Source organism: Silene latifolia, chromosome X, assembly GCF_048544455.1.
Source record: "Silene latifolia isolate original U9 population chromosome X, ASM4854445v1, whole genome shotgun sequence".
In the NCBI taxonomy this organism is placed as follows: domain Eukaryota; kingdom Viridiplantae; phylum Streptophyta; class Magnoliopsida; order Caryophyllales; family Caryophyllaceae; genus Silene; species Silene latifolia.
In genome coordinates, this window is record NC_133537.1 from 21,770,386 (window position 1) to 21,781,125 (window position 10,740).

Genomic DNA, 10,740 nt, shown 5'->3' on the forward strand with positions numbered 1-10,740 from the left:
ATCACATAAATTTGAAGTATATGCCTCAAGTTCAGAACTGTTTTGAAAACTTTGTTAAGACAATCAACCTAAATGTGTTGAAAACTGTTATCCACCTGGTCAACTTACATAACCAGAACGCTCTACTTTGGTGGGCCCAATACTTGATGATATAATCATATGAGTGTATTACAGTCACTAAGTTGAAAAGGCATCCTCTATTTACTAAAAGAATAGGTGAAACTAGGAATTTTCCCGCTCAAATCACCCTCAACTACAAATTGGGCCTTAATAGTAAATAGGTTTGGTTATTCTCAAATATTGGGATTAAACTTTTGTTTATTTTATAAAAATGTTGGCCTACTTTATAATTCTTATTTTCAATATTTGCAGAGAAATATATTACACTTAAGTACTTTAGACTACCATATATTTTATATATGCTATATTCCATGATATATGTCAGTTTGTAAGATTACTATATATTTTACTCATATTATTATTATGACATTTTAACCATAAATATATTTTAATTATTATATTTAAGAATTTTCTCCATCACAAAAATCTTCGATCTCTTATTTGAAAAATACATCGCCGAAATACTAATTAGTATGATTTATAAAATACGAAAATCTCCCTAAAATACAACACCAAATATACAATATTTATTATAATTAGTAAATATAATGATATTTTGATTTTCGTATTTAAAATTGTCCTCACGCTTTTTCCCTTTTCTATCTTAATAATTAATAGAACACATCAATATTGTAGACTTTAACAGTAAATTTAATGTGTAATTATTAATAATGCTCATTTCTCTATATATTACAATTTAAAATACTGTGCATTTGCACGGGATCTAAACTAGTTAACTTAATTTTCAGATTGAGTGATTTTAAACATATATGCCAAATGTACATGACCCATTCATGCATACTAATAAAGCTATACATATTACATGCATGTAATACAAAAAGGAATTAACACTAACATATATCAAATTAAAAGAAAAGCATATCATTAACATAATTTCATGATAGATTAATAAAACATTAAAATTTTCACCTTTTGAACAAAAAAACTGCCCAAAAATTAATTGAACCTTTCGATTTTGCCTTAAAACGCAGACCTTGCAAAGCAGTCCTGTTTAAAATGGCGTTTAGATGTGAAAAACACTTTTTTTTGTCAAATTCTGACACTCGGGACTGATGAACAGTACATATGAAATAATGTCAACAATTCGTGATCTCTAAGTTAATCATATTAAATTAGTCGCAAATAAATATGAGTTCGAGGGCAATAATATAAATACTTTGTATTAAACTAGTATAGATCCTGCGCGAATGCGCGGTTTTTTAGATATGAATATTAAATAAAATACGAAGTAACAATTATAAAACCTAATATTTAACTCAATTGGATATTTAATTGTAAAATTTATTATTATTAATGTTTTGTATTAATCGCTGAAAAGGGGAAGTTCATATAATCCAGTTGTAGATATTAGGGGTGTTCACCGGTCCAGAACCGGACCGGACTGTAAAGACCCGCGGACCGGACAACCCCATATCCCAAATCCGGTGACCGGACCGGGTAGATGGGAACCTGGACCGGAACCCTTTAGGTCCGGTTTTTTCCGGGTTTGGACCAAACCGATTCTATTTTTAAAGGTAATGTGATGCGATTTTTTTTCTTGGATCGGACCGGATCGGACCGGAGACCGGTCACAATATTTATGTGGACCCGGAGGCCGAGTCGGTCCGTTTTACCAGTCCGGTCTACTTTATGTGTAGCCCTAGTAGATATAATATAATAAAAGACCAATTATAGATATGATATAAAGAAAGCCCAATTATAGCCAAATTCATTTAGGCGGGAAAATTTAGAAATTTCTTATCAATACTATATATTAATTCTAGAAACCAAGGGACTTCAATGTAATTAAAGAAATCTATACAAATTAATTATACTATACAGTTTTAAATCGATAGCACCGTGTGATAGACCTGATAAAGGGACCTCAATGTAAATATTATATAGTTTTGGTTAAAAGTATATCATAAAGATGCCTTGATGAAGAATATTTATGGAAATTACATCAAATTAAAATAATTAAATTTAGAAAACACGAGAATATAGTGATTTTCCTTAAAATTAACATGCCCCACTTATGTAATTAATTAGTATCATCATAGAATTATAAATTAAATTAAATGTAGTAAAAGTAATAGTAGAAACGAGATTAATAAAATTAACGGTATTAATGTGAGATTAGTGACAGTTATAATAATGATAGTGGGAGTAGTGAATGTAACTACGAATGTAGTGAAAGTAATAGTGGTAACAATGAGAAAAAGTATGAACAATTAAATAACCGATCGACTCAAGGAAATATTTTATTTATTTAAATATAGGCCGGATAAAATTAACGGGAATAATGAATTTAACAAAAAAAAAAATAGAGGAATTAGTAAAAGAAACAATAGTAACCACGGGAGTAGTGAACGTAATGATATTAAGAAAGAATGTCGTGAAAGTAATAATATTAATAGTGGGGTAGTGAACGTGTCTCATAATTTGAAAATAAACTTTACATTTCATCATAATTACAAGATATGCCGTAGAAAAATATATTACAAATAGTAAACGCGTGAGTTAGACAATTCCAATATAGTTTATTTCATTGAAATTAAAATTTAACGGTAAATAGAGGTAGCCTGGGCGAAGCCGGACACCAAACTTAGTTCTTTTAATATATGGGGATTAGATTAATTAAACTATTCACCTAATCAAATTAGGATTAACAAAAAATCATAGTGGATTTCACATGTTAATTAATATTAAGACCCTAATTATAATATCTAATTTCACAATTAGCTAAGTACTATTGACACTTTTAACTCTAACAATTAACGATGGATAAGCAGCCATCATAAAGTTACCCACTGTCAATAGCGGGCCGCGACAACTAGTGAACAAGATGATAAATGCTTATAGCAAAACATAGGAATAAACCTTTGTGTCTCACAAGTTCCAATTAAAGCAATCGACCAGCCTCATATGCAAAGTTAGTCTCACGTAGCAACTACGAAATATATCAAATCATGTTAGTAAAATTGAATCTTGAATAGGTTTCGTACGTAATTCGATTTTAACATTACCTATTCCCTCTTATATCACTGAAGCAAAAACAATTTCAGGATCATATGCATGTTAAAATTAAAATTAAACACAAATTATTCTGTCCGTTCGGCGTATAGGCTTATGGTTAAGCAAGATGGGAATTTGAAAGGGGCGCCGAGTTACTTCTCTGATAGTTGGCTTTGGAATAAAATTTGGAGGGTTCCAGTTTTACCAAGAATCAAAGTGTTTTTTTGGCAGCTGTGTAATGAGGCCATTGCTACTAGAGGCAATATTTCGTTAAGGGTGAGTTCGGCTGCGAATGGGTGTTTACGGTGTGGGGATTGTGTGGAGTCTTGTTTACATGTTGTTCGAGATTGCGGGTAGGTTGGGGGTGTTTGGGATGCCCTGGACCTCGAGTTGCCATCAAGTTCGGGTTTTGCAAGGGTTAGGGATTGGGTGGAAGTTGCTATGAGGGAGATGGGGTTGAAAGAGCAGGTGGAGTTCATGACTGGTTGCTGGGCTATTTGGGAAAGGAGGAATAAGACTATTTTCGAAGATGGAGAGTGGAGGGCGGACTTGGTCATACGAAGGGTGAGGGATATAGTATGTGAGATGACGGACAGTGGGAGTTTGGGTGAGAGGACCCGTGGGGTAGTGGATGTCGGGGAGAGTTGGAGGAGGCCGGCGAGGGAGGTGTTGAAGGTGAATATTGATGCCGATGTGATAGCTGATGTGGGTGTCGGGTTGAGTGCGGTGTGTCGGAATGATAGGGGAGAGGTTGTATGGTGTGCGGTGGAGCAGGAAATGGTTGAGATGGACCCAGCGGAAGCTGAAGCAGCTGTTAAACTGTATGGTCTTAAAGAGGCGAGACGGAGGAATAATTCAAGAGCTATCTTGGAAGGCAATTGCTCAGCTGTTATCCACGATCTACGGTAGCAACGGAAGGGACGTAGTAGTATTTATTTAATTTATAATGACATTTATGCTATTTGTAATTATTTCGACAGTGTTTCGTTTACTTGGGTACGTAGAGATTTTAATAAGGCCGCTCATGAGCTTGTTTATTTGAGACCATGGTCGATAGGTTCTCGTAGATGGTTGGAATCCTTGCCGTTGGAAATCGCTGATGTAGTTTGTGTTGATTCTATTAATATTACTTCTTAAACCTACGGGTTTAATTCAAAAAAAAAAAAAAATAATCGAAATACCTCGGAACAAATCCGTGAGCAAATAATATCCAACAAATAAACAACGAGACTACGATTTGTATACTAGTACAAAGGATTTAGGTTTATTAACTCATTGAGGAATAGCATGATTAAAACTGTCTCCCATCTATCTGTATTTATAAGGAGCAAGACTCTGTTTCCTAATAAAAAACCTTTATTGCAGTTGGGCTTAATCTGATTAGAACCCTATTTCCATATTTCAATCCGATATATATTAATTTGAGGCGCAAAGAGTAGTTTCCTAATCACAAATCATAACCTTTATTGCAGTTGGACTTAATCTAATTAGAACCCTATTTACATATTTCAATCTGATCTATCTGTATTTATTTATAAGGAGGCAAAGAGTCAGTTTCCTTATTAAACCCTAACCTTTATTGCAGTTGGGAACCCTATTTGCATATTTCAATCCGATTGTAAATAGGAAACACCGTGTTCACCTTATGTGTGATTAGATAAGACTTTTTAATTCTACACGAATCCCTAAAATGCTTTCAAAACTCAGCCCATAAACGACTTCTAAAAAAATGTTACAATCACTCAAAATATAAATCGGATTAACTTAATTAAACTCTGAACATAAATCCAAACAAATTTAACTATCATTCAAATTTGAACCCCTCACTATAGGTCTATAGCTTGTAATCCCCCTTATACTAAAAGAATAAGAGTTCTCAAATTTTCCCGCCTAAATGAATTTGACTATAATTGGGCTTTTATTACATCATATCTGTAATTGGGCTTTTATTATAGCATATATTTTATTGGGCTTCAACCTGGATTATACTGAACTTTTGCTTTTCCACCGATTAATACAAAATATTAATAACAATAAATTTACAACTAAATTTCAAATTAAGTTAAATATCAGTTTTATTATTATTTTCTTTAATGTTTCTATTTAAAATACCGCGCATTCGCGCGGGATCTATACTACTTATGATTATGGCATGATAATCTTAGCTTGCCAAATAGCTAGCAATGTAATTATTATTTTAAACCTCAACCCACACGTATAAGCATTTGTTAGGGTGCAAACTCATATCCCAAATCGATAGAATAAAGATGGAAGATCATATTTATAAGTGTCTAGAAAATATAATAGTACGATGCCTTTTGGAAAGAAGCCCAAGAGTAAATTTGTGAGGGCTTGGCCCAAAGCAGACAGTATTATACTATTATGGTTTTTGGACACAGATGCAGTAGAGGCCTAACACGAGGTATTCACTTTTCCGTACAACAAGTGGTATTAGAGCCCAATGTTCGATTTGGGCTGGACACGAGGATGCATCAGCATGCCCAAGACTTGAAGTTATACACTGTAAGGCATTGAACTCCTAGCTCGGGGTGTGTCCTCGAGCAAGCCCGGTCCAGGGATAAATGGATGAAAGATGTCATAGGTCTTGTGGGACAGAGACCATTTGTGCACTAGAACTGATGATTATTAGGTGGACCCTTATCAGGTTGGGTGCATGCCAGAGACCATTGGTGTTCTAGGACTTCTGAAGTGGCGGACCCGATCCAGAGTGTATTAGATGCAGAGTATGTTCGATATGCATGTGTAGCGAATTCCCAAGAAGGGCACATGAACATGCAGGCTCAGGAGCATGTGGGGGCACTCACTTAACCAAGCGGTGACATGTGGTGCAAGACATGGCTCGTGGTAGCATGGTGTGTCGGCTAAGGGGAGGTTATCAAGACTTGTGATGTTTCGGGTGTCTAGAAGTTGGGGCTATAGGTTGTGGGAGTAGAGTTCTCCATGTCGGTCAAGGTCCCAAGTCAAGATGATGGTCCTTGGTTTGAGGGGAGGATTGTTAGAGTGCAAACTCATGTCCCACATCGGTAGAATAAAGATGGAAGATCATCCTCATGTCTAGAAAATATAATAGTACGAGGCCTTTTGGGAAGGAGCCCAAGAGTAAATCCGTGAGGGATTGGCCCAAAGCGAACAATCTATATATCTATATATATATTTATAAAAGAGGCTTTTTTCGAGCGATTCTAAGTTGTCCACATCATCAAAAATTAATTTAGGAAAGTTTTATAAATAATAATTTTTGATGTAAATAATAAAGTGGAGAATCTTTTAATTATTATAATATAGTATATTGTATATATTTCCTAATTTATATTCAAGTCATGTTTCTATTTTTTAGATGAAAACTTTTACATTTGATTTGACGAAAAAACATTATTTAAAAAATTATGAAAATAATATAATTAGATTCGTGGTAAAAAAATGCTATTATTAGAGTATAAATTTCATATAATTTGAACATGTTAAAAATTGTGTATTTCATAGTATGATATATGTCCCACATTGAAAAATAATGTTGATGAGGTAAATATACTATGTATAAATAATACAATTATTCCACATCGAAAGATTAGCATAAAGTGGAGTGATCCTATGATTATAAATAGGAGGCATCCTTGGAACTTAGGTATCAACCCAAAATATTTTGAGTTTCTTAAGTATTATTTTAGAGAGCTCTTAAGAGTTTGTACCGTTATCTCTAAAATATGATATACTAGGTAGCATCCCAAGCTTCGCGCGGCCTGTTTTAAATTTAATTATTATAATTGAAGAAAAATAACATAATTCCTATATAATCTTAAATACTTTTACTTATAAATAAAAATAAATTAATTTTTCTCAAATTTAATTTTATAAGGTTTAATTTCAATGTTTTAAAATAAAATACATACAATTTTAATTAAAACTAATAAGTGTTAATTAATTATGCATGATCAACGTTTTATAAATTATTTTGTGACTGGTCAAATATCATATTAACTAAAATAAAATTTATTCGAATAATGCAACAATCTACATTAAGTTCTCAAATTATATCATTTCTCGATACGTTATATTCCAAATCAATTAATATTTGTTCAAAATGATGTGAATATAATTTTATGTAATTTTTAAATTTTTATGTATAATGTGCGATATTTATGTATCAAACATATATAGTTCAAACTCAACTTATTCAAATATTTTGATTGTGTCTTGCATGTATTATGTGTCAAACATATCTATAAGAATTGCACCTTTTGTATTTTTAAATAACTATATATAAATGATGTTTAAGAGTTTACCTGTAAATAAAATAGGTTAAACTTTCTCAAATAATATTTTTTGAGATTTAACTTCAAAGTATTTAAAAGTTAACATATAAAATTTTTAACTAAACGTACTATTTAGCTAGTCATAATCAATATTTATATACTTGAAGTATACAGATTTTAATTGAAAATATTAAAGAAAAAAGTAAAGTTTATTCTACTTTTTCATGTCGTTTATTGTTTGGGCTAAATTTTGCATAATAGGAAAAGCCCGCTTAGTAAAGTTGTTAAGAAAATGGGCCTTGAAGGGAGGTATGGTGGAAGTAGAGTCCACAGGTGGAGGAAGGATAGGTGGGCCAAGATGCGTATGAAGGGAAACGGGGCCCATTGGGAAGGCGTCCGTATTTAGGAAAGGGTTCAGGGAGATCAGAGAGAATGAAGGAAGATCGTGTGTTATGGCAAGAGTTGTTATGGAAGTTGTACTCCTTTCCATAATCAAGGTAGGATACATCTAGGGTTCTTACCTTATAAATAGTCAAGGAAGCAATCAAAGAAGGAGATTCACAGATACATTCATCCAAGAACACACATACACAAGACTTCATGCTAGCAAGATTTACATTACGTTCCAATTGTATTCATCCTCTCATTCAAAGCTAGTGCAATATTTGGCAGGGTACCGTCCCTTCCGCGGTTGTTCCCACATTGGTTTTCCGCGTCACCAAATCTTACGTGTCAATTTACATTACAAGCATTATTTCCTTATTTAAAGTATCATCATACAAACAATTAATCAAATAACCAACGAGTAAGACCGCATTGACCTAAAACAACCAGTTTGGTAAAAATCACCCAAACAGTTTAGCGCCCACCGTGGGGCATTGTGGTCGTCAATCGTTGATAATCTAAGTACGCAATGGATAAGCAAGCATCGGAATCCGTGTCAGGGAGCAGACAACCGTCGCCACCGCCGACCTCTACTCAAAATCCGGCATCGACAGTGGCAACGCAGGCTCCCGGACATACCTCAAGAATCACACCAACGGCAAAAACCTTTTTGCCTCCTAAAACTCCTGCTGTCACAACCCAGGCTAGATCAGATAAGGGAGCAGCAAGCTCAGGCCTCACCCCGCCACCCAGTCCTACGCAAATCTTGCTCGCTGGCGTAGAGAACCTTCATAAGGCCATGGAAAACATGAGATAAGACCAGAAGATAGCTGAAGCTGCAACAAGGAAGAGAGACAGAGAGCTCTGGGCGCAGATAGATATCCTAAAACAGTAGTCTGCCACCTCAGCAAGCAGGGCAGGGGAAGGAAGATCTCCGTTAGTAGATCTGACACAAGGGGCATCAGACAGCAGGAATCCACTTCGGTAGATACCAGCTGAACTGGTAACAAGGTTGGATCTAGCTACAATACCATCAGATGGAAGAATAACTCCACAAGGACTAAAATACCTCACACCGGATAAGTGGCCGTCACCCAGCCGTGAGGAAGCACGAACAGACGGCACCCCTGTCAGCAATTCCGCAACAATTGACCAGACACCTGGAGCAAGATCCGAGTGGAACCAACAAGTAAACTGGCAGCAGGGAACAGTCGTTACTTCAACCCCCCTAGCTGCTGAGATACATCACAACCTTCAAGAGCTTGGGTCAGGAGGCGGCATATTAAATCAACAAGCAGCTGACAGGCAAACCCCAGATTCGGGTAGCATAACAAATCAGCAGTACTTGGAGTTAAGAGAGATGCTAAGCAGGGTTCCAGGACTGCCTCCCCCACTAGAGAAAGAAGCACCTGACAGTTATGTCGACTCGCCATTCGTGGACGCCATATCCATCACAGCTATGCCAAAGGGATTCACGAGTCCAAATATGCCTCTCTTTGATGGCACAACAGATCCCTTTGACCATATAAGCCAGTACAAACAGAACATGATGACGGTAACAGCTGTAGGGCAAGTCAAGGAAGCTTGCATGTGTAAAGGATTTGGATCCACCTTAACGGGGCCGGCACTTCGATGGTTTGTGAGGCTACCCAACAAGTCGATATCCACATTTGCTGAATTGGTAAACGCGTTCACCTAGCAGTTCGCAAGCAGCGGGAAGCCACAAAAGCACATAGGGGATCTATACAGAATCGTCCAGGAGGCAGGAGAAACCATCGGATAATACAACACCAGATTCAACAATGAAAAGGTGGCAGTACGGGAATGTGATGTTTTGACAGCATTAGAAGCCTTCAGGAAGGGCCTCCACCATGATTCTGACCTATATAAGCAGCTAATTATGCATCCTTGCCATAGCTTCGAAGCAGTGCAAGAAAACGCTGTTGCCGCAATCAGACTAGAGGAAGACATCCTAGCCAGAGCAAGCCTACCTAGTACACCAAGCGTTTCCAGTACCTCAGCCATAGAGAAGCCAGGAAGAAAGCAACCTACCAGTAAGAGGGACGAAAGATATAGGCCATACGGAATGGGAGTCAACAGAATCGAAGAGAATTAGCAACTCCCTACTCTGGCAGAGTATGGATTCACTACAGGCACCGGAGGAATCCTGAAGGCACTCAGGGAGATGGGAGACAGGGTAAGGTGGCCCAAGACGTCAGTAGAAGAACAGGCGTGGCGAAAAGATAGTAAAAAGAAGTGTGAATTCCATCGTGATATTGGGCATAACACCGAAGACTATTATGCACTACGAAGAGAGATCAAACGCCTGTACGAACAAGGTGAACTGAGCCACCTATTACCATGTGGGGGCAAGCAGCAGGATAAGGTAGGCTCCGCAAAGCCCGCAAATCCACCCACATGCACCAAGATCATAAACATGATAACAGGCGGCTCAGATATAAGTGGGCTAACATACTCGGCAGCCAAGAGGCATGCCACCGGTACTAAAGGAGATATACCAGCAAATTCTTGCAGAATTTCTTACAGTGATTTACCAGCCGTCACCTTTGATGAAGGAGACACATATGACGAACGGGAACATCATGATGCACTCATAGTCACCCTGTCAATGGCCAACTACACAGTTAGAAAGGTCTTGGTAGATGCAGGCAGCTCGGTAAATCTGATCATGCTGAAAACTGTAGAAAATATAGGATTCAGCGAGAAGGACCTGCAGAAGAAAACCATCCCGCTAGAAGGCTTCAGCGGGGAGACAGCCAACTCACTAGGTGAGAAAGTCATCCCAACCTATGTAGGAGGGGTCAACAAGCAAATCAGATATCTGGTCATAGATGGACCCTCCACCTACAACGTCATTCTGAGAAGACCCTGGCTGCACCAAATGAAAGCAGTCCCCTCAACATAACAACAATGCATAAAATTCCCC